Raw genomic sequence first — 16,395 nt, forward strand, 5'->3', positions numbered from 1 at the left:
TACTTCAATTCCAGTGTGATACCATGCAGAACCTCCTTATCGTGGCCTGGTTCTTTAAGATCTTTATAAGGGTGGGGACTTTAACCTGATTTTTTAAAAAAATAATCTTATGTGAGAGTTTCCTACTAAGAAGTACAACAAGATCCTGGAAAAGGTGGACTCTGTGCACTTCTTATTTTCTTAATGGCTCCAGTCATTCCATGCTCATTGCAAATGGGTGTCATGGATGGATGGTCGGCTGAGATACTGGTCACATCCGTTGCACTGTGGTGATAGAAGAGAGAACCCCCTTGATTTTATGGAGCAAGGTCTGCTCTTATTCTGGAACCAGCTTTGATTTACTTGCAGACTAACTTGGTAGTAAGAACGGAAGGGATTTACAAAAATCTTTGCAGGGGTGGGGGTGGGGGTGAAGATTCCTGAAAACTGACTTCTACCATTGCTTTTTGACTTTGTAGAAAATAAAGATAGTTATTATGCATGGAGTTGAGGAGTGGAAATGAAAGCTGCAAAGTGACCAACCCCTTCATTTGTAACTATTAAAGTGAATCACCGTTTATTGGTTTGCATGGCCCAATGTTCTTCTTCCTGCCTGAAATCAGCCGCATTGGCCCAGTCTTATGTGCCCAGGCTTGCCACCAGTCTCTCCCCCTTGCAGAATTCAGCAGTAAATTGGAGTGTTTTGCTGCAGTTTTTGGTTATTTTGGGGTCAGATAAACTGTACAGTCTGCCACCTTACTTACCAGTCTCTAATTTTCTTTTAACAGGAGATAGCCTTGAATTTCAGGGAGTTTGTGTCCAAAAGGCTAATCTGAAAGTTATGCTCTGTGAAATCCCTTGGTTTAACTAGAATTTCTGGGAAGTAGCTGCATTGTGGAGGTGGGGATTGTAACATTGGAGTACTGAGTAACAAGGATGATGACATCATCTGCAGTCCCCTTCAGTTCTCCCTGTTCTATCTGAGCTCAGCTGTAATCCTCCCAATAACTGGAGAGGACCTGGATTCCCCCAATGACAATGTATTTATGCAAGCTGTCCCTGGTATCACACAAAGTATTTGGGAGTTGGGTGGCGGCGGCTTGCTTGCTCTTGAATGGGCAATGAAGATTCGTTCATTTTAGGAAGGCCAATGATAGACCTGCTGCTGCCTGCATTGTTTTGGGATTTTCCTGGGAGGTGGGGCTGTGGGGACTGCCATAATGAGCACCTGCATTTCAACAATTTACCACTACATCTCTTCTAGAAAGACTGGAAGCCTATGGGCCGATTTTTCTCTCTCTCCCCATCCTGCGTGGCTACCACTAGTCATCAAAGTGGCAGATTCTTTTATTATTTTCAAAGTGCCATAAAAGGGCAATAAAAAGGAGAAGTTGGGGCACCTACAAGAAACATTCACACTACCAGTTTAGCCGAAGGTTGAACTCTCCTGTTTCAACGGCAAAGTAAAATGGCAGTGAGCAAGCTGGGGATGGGGTCTTTCAATGTCGAAGCCCACCCTAGCCTGAATCTATGTCATGTTGGTTCCTGACGGACCATCTACAGTACTGTTAATACTCTGCCTGGATTTTTTTCTACACAAACTCTAAGCATGGCTGTGTTTACACAACATTGGGCTATTCTGTGCCAAAAGGACTGTCCTCAAGCTTTGTTGATGTCTTTTCCCACTCCCCTCTTTCATTAGAGAAGAGTCTGCCACCCACATAGATTGGCATCTTTTAAAAAAAAAAACACCTCTGTAATGGGACATTGTACAGCATTTTGGGAAGGAATTACCAGTCTTTGAGCCAAGATGAATGCGCAGGAAGCGCTTCTGGTGTATAACCACTTATCTGGGACAGAGATATTGACCAAAGACACTTGAAGGAAGTGAGAAGCACATGGAGGTAAATGTGATGACATAAATGGATTCTTTGGATGTTCATAATTTCGAACATATACTTTCAAGGTTGTAAGGATAAACAGTCATCAGCTTCCCCTAATACAGTAGTTGAAGAGATTACTACCTTATATCTACATGTGAACCCATATATACATTTGGTTATGCTCACTGCTTCCAACAGTTGATATGCTTAATTTGTGGTGTATTAACCATTGTAAACATAGTGTTTCTCTTGCCTTGTTTCTTTTCTTTTCGGAATTGATCCCTAGGACATTTATTTGTGTATTTTTTTAAAAATGCAGCCATAAATGGCTGAGTAATGGTTTTAATGCATGTGGATCTATACCCATTCCGGACCACTCCATTAGGTTCTAGGTTCAGTTACCATGTGATTTTTGAAATTGTGTTTCCTGAACTGTAGACATAAAACTTCTGGATTTAGCGGTGTTTCCAGCTGAGTGACTGAAGTTTTAGGCTTGGGGCCCCTGGTTTTTTATTTTGTTTTTTGTTTTACCAGGGTAACAACAGCTGCTCCCTTGTAGTTCCACTCTTCCGGTATGTTATGTGCTGTCAAGGTAAGTGAGATATTTAAGGAATGATTTACCAGGTCCACTCCCTCAGTGAGTTCCCATGGCTGAGTGGGGATTTGAACCCTGGCCTGAGTCCTAGTCCATCACTGCACCACACTGGGTACCTCACTCTGTTCTGATACTACTCTGGTAGTACAGAAGTGTAGAAACCATGTAGAAAGATTATTTTGGGCCGATCTTCCAGGTAATTCCTTTCCCTCCACTGTTATGTTTCCTAAGTTGAATAGCCCTGGATGATGGAAAGTGCCATTGTAGGGGAAGCTTGCCTTTCCAGATGGAAACACACATGCCCACTGAGTTGGCCCTGATCAGTGTGGTATCTTTTGCCATGGGTGAGGTAGTCTGACCTGGGGAAGATCTTGGAGTCCCATCACAGAGCAGTGAATGACCAATCCTTTATGTCACTACCCTGGGTATGTACTTGTGTGGGCGGGGAGCTCTCCCCTTCTTGTTTGCATGGGTCTGCATGGGTTCTTCTAAACTGAAGTGGCAGATGCTGCTTCCCAGATTTCTTCGGCCTGGCACGCTCTAGCCCTGTTGGGCCCCCAGTTAGTGCCTCTAACTGGGGAAAGGTTGGGAAAGGCTGCTGCATCTCAACTTTGGAAGCATTGAGGGTTTGGATTGCCAGCATATCAGCAGCCCATTCCCTGAGATTTGAGGCCGGAGACCCCAAGAGTTGATCCAAAACTTGAGTCTCAGGGCTGAAACCTGAGGCCTGGGAACACTTCGTAGAAGTCAAAGGTTCTATGCAGATGTGTGTTCACTAGAAAGGAACCCTGCTCTAGCAGTATTTCATTAAATGAAAATCTGTATGGATTCTAATGCTAGAACCAGAGTATGCTTGGAAGAGGAGGATGTGGAAGCAGACACCTGTGAGATGGCAAGAAAGTGGATTGTTTCTTGCTCTAGAGTGGGAGGTGACGCTTGGGGGCTTAGAGGTCAAATTGCCCCAAGACTGCCATGGATGGTACCAGACCTGGGTATGACCAAAAATGTCAGGTTTTGGGGTGTGTGTGATTTTTTTAAGGAAAAGAAAAGCCAAACAAACTGGAAATGCCTAGTTCTTTTTTGGTTTGGTGGGATGGGGACGTATCAGGGGGAACTTTCCCGAGGCCCAGAAACAGAAAACTGTTTCTCTTAGGGCTTTTGGAGCTAAAATAGACCATTTTTAGTAAAAAGGAAAACAAATATGATTTTTTTAAAAAGTTGGGAGATCTGGGTTGTCTGCTGACCGATGCTTTGCCCATCCCTGCTGTAGAGAAAAGGAGATGACTGTGTCCTTTCTGTGGCGTAATTGGAGACCAATTATACATTCCCTGCTTGTTCTGAATTATTAAAAAGCAGCAGTAGTTAGTGGAGGGGGCTGTAATTAGGCCAGGGGCTGAAGGAGGGAGCTTTAACCTCTCTTTTGCAGAGGGAAGAAGCTGCCATTGGTGTACAAAACCCTTTTCTTCCCATGAGAGGCAACCATTTCAAGGTAGAAGGTTTTCAGAGAAGGGAACTTGGTGTGAGACAAAGGCATTATGCAGTGCAATCCTAATTTTTACCTTGCCCCCTTCATTCATTCATTCATTCATTCATTCATTCATTCATTCATTCATTCATTCATTCATTCATTCATTCATTCATTCAAAATATTTTTACCTCACCATTCTCCTTAAGAAGGACCCAAGGTGGTTTACATCATTCAAAGACAATCTTTAAAGCTAAAAACTACAAGTATACAAATACTAAAAAAAGATCAAACAAATACCACAATAAAAGATGATGATCAGAAGCAACATCAAAACACATTCAACACAGTAGAGCACAAGAATCTATTTTAGAACCCCACTCAGGCAGCCAGAAATTAAGGGAAAGCTTGCTTGAAGAGAAAGATCTTTGCTTGCTATTTCAAAAGTAAAAAATGATCATGGTAATTACATATTTTATAAATGTTATTTAATGTAGCTAGGCTGTCATGAACGCCTTTAAAATCAGGACTTGGGGGGAAGTACTTCTTTGGCCTATAACTCCCCTAAACTGGCTAAGGTGCTCTGGGTCTCAGACCCCCCCAAAAAAACAACTTTTCCAAGTTCTGATTAAAGGTGATACCACCTTTATCCTTTTAAAAATGGAAGCTAGTATAGTGAAGGTCAGTTAAGTTGTAAATGTACAGTTTGGCTGGATTTCCAGAAAATCACCTATTGAACAAGTTTTTTCTCTCTCGCTTTTTATGCTGTGTAAAACTGAATTGAATAAATCCTTGCCTAAAGTGTGTTTGATTTATGATAGAGTCTTGTCTGCAATGCTCAGGGAGAGCCTCTTACTTTAACATTCTTCAGAGGTAGCTCTGTGTTATCTCTATAACTGAAGCTCAAGAAATTGTGACTTCTCAGGCCACTTGTTGAACTAGGATTCTGAATCCAGGCCCAATGCATAATTTAGCTCATTGAGCCATACTGAAGGCATCTGGTGAATATCCAGCCCTGATACCTGAGCGATGAAAATTGTGGGCTCTGGTCATCCTCACTGAGAAGGATGGGAATACTTTAAGGTCACCATCAGGTAGATGGTGATGATAGTGTTCTGTACATACAGAGACAGCTGCATTGCACCTGTCTTTCTAGTAACAGCCTGTTTGGGTGCAAAATCATCCACCCAAAGATACAGACTTCTGAAGGCTTCTACTTAGATGTATGACAGTTACCCCCCACATGGGGCTAACTGCTTATTTTGCCCCCCTCTCCACACACACACACACACACGCCTGCCATAGATAAATAAAGAGACAGAGACATACTATTTCTTGACAATCAGTCACTGAGGGTGGTCAGGTGTTCTGGCAAATACCTGCCTATTCCAAGACATTGTTTTATGTTTCCACTCTTTCATTTCACTTTGAAGTGTACTGTCCCTTTATTTTTCAAAGTTTTATTTTGTGGACAAACACATGGAACATCAGCTCTATCCCCCCCCCCTTTATTTCTTCCTTCCTTCACTTCCTTGGCATAAAATGAGGACTTTAAAAACATGCAGCTGAATGTTCTGGATTTGCTTGTGAGGAAATCTGAAAAAAACAGTAAATCTTCCTTCACCCTGGAGTTTCTTTCTTTCTTTCTTTCTTTCTTTCTTTCTTTCTTTCTTTCTTTCTTTCTTTCTTTCTTTCTTTCTCTCTCTCTCTCTCTCTCTCTCTCTCTCTCTCTCTCTCTCTCTTGCATCCTTGAAAGATAAGAATCCCGTTGACTTGGACGCATTGCATTTTGGAGACTTGGTAAGTACGCTTTGTTCCTACAGCTCCCGTTCCTGGCAAGATTAATGCCTGGGGTAAAGCAAACTGACAGGCTTCGAAGGGTGGGGGTGGGAGGACAAAAGACCGGCACTATACCGAGCACCCCTTCCACCCTGCTGCCTGCATTTCCCCTGTCAGCTAGGTTTTCAGTGGCTTCTGGCGGACTGCCAAGGGGCAGGAGTGGAAGTGATGGCTATCACTTGGAAAGATCTCCTTGCCTCCTTTTGGGGTGGGCGGGGCGTGAAGCCGTTCACCCTCTGCTCTTGGCATCACAGAGCAGGAACTCTTCCCAGGCGCTGAGGTGAAAACTCTTGGGCTGCTAAGCATTTACTGTAGGCCCCCTTTCTTGTCTTTCCTTCCTGTGGTTCGTGTTACCTACCGAGGCTGCTGAAAGGGTCTCTTTCAAGGAGATTCCATCAACATTGCCGGGGCTGGGGAAAAGGAAATGAGAAAGAGTTGCATGGCATCCTGAAAATATTTTTACCTCACCATTCCTACACAAGTTAGGAAAGCCCTGGTGTGCTGCCCTGCCCTTTTCTTGTTCTGAGCACTGTCATAAAAGAATACTGCACAATACAGTGCGGAAGAGTTTTTGATTCAATGATTGCTCACCCTCTGAGTTCAAACAACCCTGCTTTCTGTGAAAATTAGGGGAGATGGACTAGTACGCTCCTTCTAATGCAGCTCCTGTCAAACTGTCAAATTTGGCAATGCGGAGGGGAAATAGTAACTATGAACTATCCAGGCAGTCACCTATGTTAATTCCTACATTTTTGTTCAAGATACCTAAGGTCACAATAGGAGTTTCGGCATCAGACTTTGTTCCTAATTTTTAATTATGAAGCAGGCAGTGAGCAATGAATGATAACTTGACATTGTTTACTCTTGGGGGGAATGGGATGAGGGCGCTTATTGATTGGGGCGAGTGCCCAACGCAAGGCTGCTTTATTTAGCTCTAGAAGGTCTAGTCCAAAAAAGTAACTTTTACCAGTTCTTGTGGCAGCAGGAACTTATTATGTAATTCAGTTAACGCAGACAGACAGAATAAGCTGTAATTATTATTATTATTATTATTTATTTTATTTATATCCCGCCTATCTAGTCGCGAGGACTACTCTAGGCGGCTTACAACAACGTTAAAATACAATAAAAATAAACAACCAATACAAAAACAGGTAAAAGAGAAAAAAGACAATAAAGAGATAAGAAAATCAAAAAATAGTTTTATGAGAAGGCCTGCCGAAACATCCAGGTCTTTAATAGATTCTTGAAAGTGCCCAGCGAGGGAGCTCCGCGAATGTCAGGAGGTAAGTTATTCCACAGGCGAGGAGCCACCGCCGAGAAGGCCCTATTTCTTGTTTTCTCTTTCCGGGCCTCCCTCGGGGTTAGGCTCCTCAGCCTCACCTCCTGGCTCGCCCGTGTGACCCGGGTAGAACTTGGTGGGAGTAGGCGTTCCGCCAAGTATCGAGGCCCTAAACCGTTTAGGGCTTTATACGTAAGCATTAGCACTTTGAAGTCGATGCGGAACCTGATGGGCAGCCAATGCAATGCGGCCAGAGTGGGCGAAATATGTTAGAATTTTTTCACTCCACTAAGTAATCTGGCCGCCGCATTCTGCACCACCTGTAATTTCCGCAGCAGCCTCAAAGGAAGCCCCACGTACATGTCTTTCTCCACCGTATTTGTTCATAGGCCTGTTTTAGGCAGAGCTTCACTGACTGTGAGAAGACAAGGACCTGGATACACTCGACATGTGAAACATTGATGGACAAAGCAACCTGGAGTGGTTGCCCCGTTAGTTTTTCCACCTTTAAAGTTTCCATGTAGTTTTCATATTTAATCACCACTAATCAATTTAGGGGCCTTTATAAGGTTATTAAAGCTAGTGACCATTCTTTCCCCTTGGGATTATAAGAAAATTGCAACTATAGATGATTTGTGGATGCTGCAGGACGGTCTGCTTCACGTCAAGATGTGGGGGAGTGGGGTGAGGTGCCCCTCCCCTTTGTTGGTACCTTGAGTGTTCCCAGTTGTGAAGAAGCACTTATTTTGTGTGTCTCATATTGCCCACTATTTTTATTGGACAACTCGGAAGTTTAATGTTTTTTGAGATAAACATGTGCATGGTCTATAATGTTGGAAGGCCTTCATCTTCACTTAATTATCATTCCTTTCCTAATGAAACGAACTCTAAAAACATTTAGATTTTCTTTGGAAAAAAAGTCTCCATTTCTCCCTATTGATTTTGGTTACCATGTTTGATGACTGTTTCGCATTTTCCCAACATCAGGGCCTTTTATGCAGTATGCTAAATACAGTGAGTATACATACTGTGTGCTGGTTACATTGATTTGCATACAGGATTTCCTGTACTTGTAGCATTCAGGAATTCATTTTCTTGTCCTTTTCTGAGGGGCAAAGGAGATGTTCCATTGCCTTCTGGCAAGAATGATGGTTATGAACCCCAGTCTCTGTGAATACATACCAGTGAGCTAACTGTGAATGCGCAGTCCATCTTGCAACCTTTCAGGGCTGTGCTGAGGCCTTTTTGCAGGAGCTCCACCCCCTCTAGAGGCTGTGGTCTGCCCATTTCATCCCTTTCCCTTCCGTTTCATCTCCCATACACAGCAGGCACTCCCTGTAACCACTGCCTTACAGGTCCTTCCATCACTCACCCAACCTACCCTCATCTTCCATTAGATCCCACACTATACAAAACCTTCCACAAGAAGAAAGCCTCCATTCACACTACCTGCTGAATTGGACTATCCTATGCCCTTTGCAAATTGCCTTGCCTGCTTCTACAACCACTGGCAAGGCATTATTCTCAACAACTGGGTCCTCACAGTCACCCGTCTTGTTTATGCTCTGGAGTTTGCCATGTTACTACCTGCTGGTGCATTGACAGTCACTTCATCATAACCCCTGCCCTTCATGCAGAATCCTCGTCCCTACTTGTTGAAGGAGCTATCCAAAGAGTTCCTCCTTAATATGATAGATTGGGATTCCACTCCCCCTACTTCACTGCAAGTGGGATGGTGGCCTGAGGCTAATCCTGGAGATCAGAAATGTAAATTGATATATAGTCACCAAGCACTTCCAAATAATCACCATTTAGTCCATCCCCTATCTTCTCTGAAGTGTGACTGCTTTGTCACATTAGATCTTCCAGACGTGTTTTCACATTACCGTTAGGACTCTCTATAGGCACTTTCTCCATTTCACAGTCAGCCGTCAGTGTCCTTCTTTCAGAACTACTACCATTCTGAGGATTTCACAAAATGTATGACTGTTGTGGTGATCCATCTTTGACTCCAGGGTCGTGGTTTACCCCTAACGGACTGTCATTTCTTCCACTGTGACTCTCCAAGACTGAGCCATGGTTCTACTGCAGAGCCAGAGGAGAGACAGGCAAACTACTTCAGAGTACTTTTTAATCTAGGAAGCATTGGGAGGGTTGTCATAAGTCAGAATTGATGCCGTGGTATGTAAAAGCTAGGACTGCATTGACCATCTGTTATCTGTACATGGCTAGAAAAACTTGGGACGTGGTGGCGCTGCGGGCTAAACCGCAGAAGCCTGTGCTGCAGGGTCAGAAGACCAGCAGTCGTAAGATCGAATCCATGCAACGGAGTGAGCTCCCGTCGCTCGTCCCAGCTCCCGCCAACCTAGCGGTTCGAAAGCATGCAAATTCAAGTAGATAAATAGGGACCACTTCGGTGGGAAGGTAAACAGCGTTCCGTGTCTAAGTCGCACTGGCCATGTGACCACGGAAGATTGTCTTCAGACAAACGCTGGCTCTATGGCTTGGAAACGGGGATGAGCACCGCCCCCTAGAGTCGAACACGACTGGACCTTTACCTTTACCTAGAAAAACTAGATAATCATACAATCATAGAATTGTAGAACAGTGAAGTTGGAAGGGGCCTATAAGGCCATCAAGTCCAGTTCCAAGCCCAGTGCATGAAAACAAATTAAAGCATATCTGCCATGTGGTTGTCAAAATTTCTCTTGAATGCCTCCAGTATTGGAGCACCTCTCTAGGTAATTGGTTCCATTGTTGTACTGCTCTAACAGTTAGGAAAATTTTCCTGATATTCAACCAAAAATCTGGGTTCCTGTAACATGAGCCCATTGTCCTGCACAGAGCCTGTGTTTCATTTCTCCCCTTTTGTTTCAGTTTAGTACACTCCTAATACTTCCAGGAATATAGGAAGTAGGACTCTCTAGGTGCCTTTTGCAAGAGGAATACTGGAACAGGACCCATTCCTTGTGCTGACAATTTAACATCCTGTCTTCTCCGCCTAACAATTCATTGCTTGTTCATTTTCTGCAGGTGGCAGAATTTACATCTCTTGCACCAAGCCAGCTTTTCTATTTGCCCAGAAAACGTCAGCTATAGCTTATACAGTGTTATAGTGGATGAACCTGCTATGGCTGGGAAGAGCAAATGGCTGTGTATTAGAGCTTGAAAGAGCAGGATGGTGAGGCCTCGGGTTTGCCAGTACAGCTGTGAACAAGGGGCGAAGCGAAACAGTGGTAGCAGTGATAACCAGAGCACCGGTTGCCTTGTTTCCAACATGTTTGAAATCAGGAAGTATTAAAAGGCTGTGTAAATATGGGTGGAGAAATCTGGCTAGAGATATGTTGTGGGGTGATTTGACGGATTCAGAGTTCAGCCAAGTTTTTTCAGCTACTTGCAATTGTAAACCAATTGGACAACTTTATAGCTGTGCTTTGATCTTAATTTCCTTGGTAAAGCTCTCTGTCTGGTTTCCTGTAGATACCTGAGAGGAGTAGGGAACAGGGGCTGCCCTCTTCATTCTCCACTGATTAACTTGGTCTGCTTCCCATCAACTCTTGCCATTGCTAGTCACTATCATACATACCATCTTTCATGGGTCTGCCACTGCCTTCTCTTTTTGGGACAGAAGGCAGGAGAGAGGTCCCCCCCCCATATGTGAGCTATGGACCTTGCTTCATATCCATGCATGAGCTGCACATGCACCAACATGGTGTGCGCAGGTGCTTCGTGGTGAGCATCTGCACCTGAGTTCCAACGGAAGGCAGCAGGAGGAATTGGGCTGTCCCTGACTTTTGCTTATCCTCAGGGCTGGAAGTTTAGGCATGCATGACTTGTACGGGTAAAGCCACTCTGTAGGATTGGCTGCTTATGGATGCCTCAGAAAGGGAGCATCGGGGAGGGGCTTCTAGTTTAGTTGTGTGGTGCTATAATTCTCCCTTGTGAATGTCTGTAATTCATTCCTGCTTCTTCCTTGTTGGAAAGAACTGGGGAACTGCAGGCAAGGTACCTTGTAACAGCTTTCTGTCCCATGAACCAATGGTGCCCTACAGAAGAAGAAATGAACATCAGAGTGGTTGGAGTGCTGTCTCCACTCTGGTTATAAAGGCTTCCTTTGCATACCAGTTAGATGATGGCTCCCCCCTTTGCTTCTTTAAGCGTGAGTGGAGCTTTTCAGCTTATAATTGATACACCACATTATCAATAGTCTATATACAAGCAAACATTTTGTTTACCTTCACCTGCCCTCTGGGATCGGGGGAAGTGATTAATTTGCCAATATGTTGAAGAGGCTCACTTATTAAGCAACTTCACAATATTGGTAGAAGCTAGAGATGGGTGCAGATCACAAAAATGGTGGTTTGTGATGGTTTGTGGCTTATTCAGGTTCATCAGTTTCAACAAACTGAAACTGACTCAAACCTACAAATCAGTAATTTTCCACAAACTTCCTGGTTTGTTTTTCAATTTCTGCCTGTCTCAGGCTTGGTTAGGTCAGGCTTGGTTAGGTCAGGCTTGGTTAGGTCAGGCTTGGTTAGGTCAGGCTTCATTAGATCATTCTAAATAACCTTACTGTTCCCAGGTAAATTTAAGAGCCTTGCCACTTTCTTACATCCTCAGATTTTTAGTCAAGTGGTGATAGGTATCTGGCTGTAGAGCCAGAAGCTGAAAGTTCGATTCCTCACTATGTCTCCTTGACAGGGGCTGAACTTGATGATCCTTAGGCTCCTTTCCATCTCTGCAGTTCTAACATAATGATGACCACTGTGGTACATTTTTCTTATTGCTTAGAAGGATGATAGTGGTCAAGAGATTGGAAATACTCATGTTTTTAATGTTGGAAGTAATAATTGAATAAATAAATAAATGGTATATCTCAATTTACACTTGAGATAATGCACGTCTTTGCATGGAAGAGTAGAGAGGGAGGACCTCCTCCAGTTTCCTTGACTGTCCTTTGCCTGGTCCAACCTGTGATGACCTTTCTTTGATTTTTAGATCACTATTCTTGGAGTTTCTGATGTCACTTCCTTTCTTCTCACACCTTCCTTTTCTCCTTCCAAGGAGGAGACATGTTGTCATTGTTCTCTAGAAATTAAAGTTGCTGTGGTGGTTCCTGGGAGTTCTAGCCTCACTTTATTTTAGACTATATGGAGCAATGATCTCCAAACTTGGGACACCAGATGTTCTTGGACTTCACCTCCCAGAAATCCTGGCCAGCAAGGGTGGTGGTGAAGGCTTCTAGGAGTTATAGTCCAAGAACATCTGGAGGCCCAAGGTTGGGGACTACTGATATAGAGAGGACACCTCCTGAAGACCTGCAACACCAGGGAAGCATTGCAGCATTTATTTTTTTCTTTTTACAAGTTGGATTAGTACTGAAATTGCCATGTATTTGATCTCTAAAGGTGTGGATCTGTAACCTAGAACTCCAAGAGTTCTATTTGAGGAATTCTCAGAGAATTCTGGGGGTTAGAGTCCAAAAAGGCTGAATAGCACATTTTTAGTAACATGCACCAGGAACCCATGCAGACAGAGCCTTCTGTGGTTGGAAGTTGTGACTAAATTCACTGGGATCTTGTGCTGTGGTAATTTGGAGTCAATTAGTCACATCAACTTCTCTGCCCCCCCCTTGCCTTAGTTTTAGTAAACTTCCAGACTCCATATATTGAGGGCAATTAAGCCCATGAAGCAATGCCAGCAGTGTGCAGTGAAATGAAGAACTGTGAGACAGAATTAATAGATGGAGGCTGCCTTAGACCAATATAGCACAATTCCCCCACACCTAGTTATTGATCTCAACCAGAAGAGACCCACTGAATCAACAGGAATTTGTTAAGTTAGCACCTAAATAAGTTTCATTGATTGAATGAGTCAACTCCAGTTAGTTTCAGACTGTAGGCAACTGAGGTATACACATGCAACACCCCCCCCCCATGTTCCTTATAAACATGACTGGGAGAAGAGTGTTGTGCTCAAGGTGCTTACTTCTCTGGCAGGTCTGCTCAGGTGCTGTCCTGCACCAATGAATGCTGCTTATCTGATGGAAGATGAGAGACAGGAAAAGCAGTGATCTCACAGGTCTAGAGAAGCATGAGATGTGACCTCTGGGAGGCGGAAGGTATTATCTCCTCTTTAATATTTTGGAGTGGCTCCATTTCATCCATGTTTTTTTCCCCCTGCTCTGTATTCTCTGCAAGATCATCTCTGCCTGGGTTTTGTGTGTGTGTGCGTGTGTGCGTGTGTGCGTGTGCGTGTGCATGTGTGTGTGAGCCTGGCCCACCACCAAAGGGACAAGTCAGGCTTTGATCTGCTGTGGGTGATTAAACTCCTATCATCCAGACTGACAGCTTAATATACCTCAGCGAGGCAGTACGAAATTAGTTGTGTCTGTCTTGCCAAAGCTGCAGCAGCAGAAATGCTTTCTGACAGTTATTGGCACTTGGTACCCTTCCTCTTGTTTTAATATACAAGCGAGGGCTGCTGCTGCTCTCGTAGGTTCCAGGGCATCTGTCCTCATGTTTCATATAAAAAGCTGGAGCACTGCTGGAGTTACACATTCTCTCACTCTCTCTTTTGTCTTTGTTGAGTGAAAACAGCTGCCTTTGGCCTTGCTCCCAAAATTTTGCCCGTGTATGCAGCTTGCCTCGGTCTTGCTTGTCCATCTTCATAGGTTCAGATGCCTCTGTGGCTTATTAATATAGACATGGATTTTCCATTTAATTTCAGCAAAGTAGTTGAATTTTAGTGTTTACGAAAGGAGTGGCCTTATTGAAAACATGTAGCAATAACCTAAAAGAGGCTTTAAAAAATATCAGGCATGAGACTCTGTCTCCCAAGATCCCGAGTCTTCCTGTTCTTAGATATGCTGCTGACCACACCCTGTTTTTCCGAAAATAAGACCTAACCTGAAAATAAGCCCTAGTATGATTTTTTAGGATGCTCGTACTATAAGCCCTACCCCAAGAATAAGCCCTAGTTAAGAGAAACCCCGCCCTCCACCATTGTGCAGCAACCAGAAGATGACATGACTGTATTTGAATAAATGTAGATTGTTGTACATGAAAAAAATAAAACACCCCCTGAAAATAAGCCCTAATGCGTGTATTTTTTTTTTAAAGCAAAAATTAATATAAGACCCTATCATTTTTGGGGAAACACAGTAGTTTGTCACTAACAAAATTTCAGCATGTTTTCTATGATTAGGAAATCCTTATTTCCATTGTGGTCATGTATGATGAAGGAAGTTGGTTTGGATCTGGAAAATTAAAGGGTTCTTTTTAAATGAAAAATCCACACACCCCATGTTATCCAGGGAGTTTTTTGAGTTTTAATTGAGAGAAATAACCTTCCTAAACTCTGAGTAGAATATAGGGCCTGAAGTGTAATCTGCTCCGTCTTTGTTACATTATAGTAGGAAAAGTAAGATGTTAATCCTGAACCACTTATTCTCTAAGTGAATTAAACACACATCTAGTTTTGAGGTTTGGGGCATGCTGTGGAGTGATGGAGTCAGGTTTATTAGAGTCTGACTTCCTTTATATTTCCTTCTCTAGTAGATCAGGTACCTATTTATAGCTGGTTAGAATCAGGGCTACAGCTTCCAGGCTCGAGACTTGAACCTACAGCCTGTAGGAATGTATCCAAATGCTTTAACCATCTGGACCTCACACCATGATCTATAGATAGAATGTCATATCCTTAATCTATCCCTACCAGCTTCTTAAAAACAACAACACAGGCACTTAATTAATAGGGATTCCACAATTTCACTGAGCAATAGGAACTTTGGTTTTATGTGTGTGCACACACATACATACATGTAAAAAAGAAAGTACGCCCTCTTTGAATTCTGTGGATTTACATATCAGGACATAATAAAAATAATCTGGTCCTTAGCAAGTGTGCTAATTAGGTAAATACAACTGCAGATTAACAACCTGACATATTACACCATGTAATGATTTATTTAACAAAAATAAAGCCAAAATGGAGAAGCAGTGAGTGAAAAACTTAGTACACCCTTGCTGCTTCCATAGGAATTAAGAGGCTTAGTAGCAGCCAGCTGTAATTAATCAGTCATCAGCAAGTGTAACCACCTCTATAAAAGCTAAAGTTTTAGCAGTTTGCTGGTTGGGAGAATTCAGATATGTCTTAACATAATGTCAAGGAGGAAGCACATTAGCAATGATCATAGAGAAGCAATTGTTGCTGCCCATCACTCTGGCTTGCAGACTGTGAGCTCCGGTGTTTAAATGCTACTAATATGGATGGCAAGTAGATCTCCCTTGAGATGGCATTTGATAGGTGGGGGCATGAGTTCTGAGATTTCTGCAGAGTTCTGAGATGATGATGATGATGATGATGATGATTAGCCAGGTGTGGGTATTATATTGTCATGTGACATCAAGTTGTTTCCAGTTTATGGCAGTCTTCCGAATTAATGACCTCCAGAAATTCCTATTGTTAACAGCGCTGTCAGGTTGTACAAATTAAAGGCAGTGGTTTTCTTTTTCTCTTAATATTTTTCTTTTCTTTCATAACTATAACATAAACATAAACGCACAAACCAAAATACAATTTAATTGTGTTCCCCATCACCATAGTGGCTTTCTTTCAGTTCATGCATTTCATACTAGATCTTGCTCTTTTCCTGTTTATTATATTCCACTTCTCCTAGCATTACTATCTTTTCCCCTATTGTTGTTTTCTTGTAATACATCCAAAGTAAAATAGCCTCAGATTAGTTATTTTAGTTTCTAGAGAAGGTTTGGCTTGATTTGACTGGAAATTACTTATTTGTCTTTTGGGTAGTCCCTGATATCCACCCTCCAACACCACATTTCAAGGCACTGATTGTGTGGCATGGATAGTACAGTATATATGCACTGCTCTTCATATGTACTGTACTCCAAAAACATCTTTAAAGATGCCATATCACAGTCAGTGAAGATTTTACTAACAACATTTGATACACAGAGAGTACAATATTGGTACCTGACAATTTAAATGGTCGGTAAAGCTTACGAAGCAAAGTCAATGAAGTAAGAAATGAACCTCGTCTAGTAATGAATGTTTAGAAAATCAACATAATGGCAATCAGCAACAAGCCCAAGGAATGCAGCTGAAGATTTAAAATAAAATTGGGGAGCTTGTTGAGAAACCTAAGCCCGAGAAATTCAATTGAATTAACAGTGGGGTCATGTTGTAGTTGCTATGTGCCAACAAGTCACTTCCAACTTGTTTAAATCATATTTTGTTATTGACATTTTATTTTGACCCTATTGTTGTTTTAGAATTCTTCATCAGCTTTAATTTGATTTTTTCTATTAATAGTCCCCGGTTTGTGTCC

At 42.7% G+C, this 16,395-nt stretch overlaps 2 long non-coding RNA genes across 2 annotated transcripts in view; both read left to right on the forward strand.

Annotated features, from left to right (window-relative positions):
• The window catches only part of LOC140704590 (uncharacterized), a 229,469-nt gene that overhangs the window by 58,930 nt on the left and 154,144 nt on the right, over window positions 1-16,395 (forward strand). The window lies entirely within an intron of this gene.
• Window positions 1-16,395, forward strand: part of LOC110077803 (uncharacterized) — a 146,476-nt gene that overhangs the window by 49,727 nt on the left and 80,354 nt on the right. The window lies entirely within an intron of this gene.

This window comes from Pogona vitticeps, chromosome 2 (assembly GCF_051106095.1).
Source record: "Pogona vitticeps strain Pit_001003342236 chromosome 2, PviZW2.1, whole genome shotgun sequence".
Lineage (NCBI taxonomy): Eukaryota > Metazoa > Chordata > Lepidosauria > Squamata > Agamidae > Pogona > Pogona vitticeps.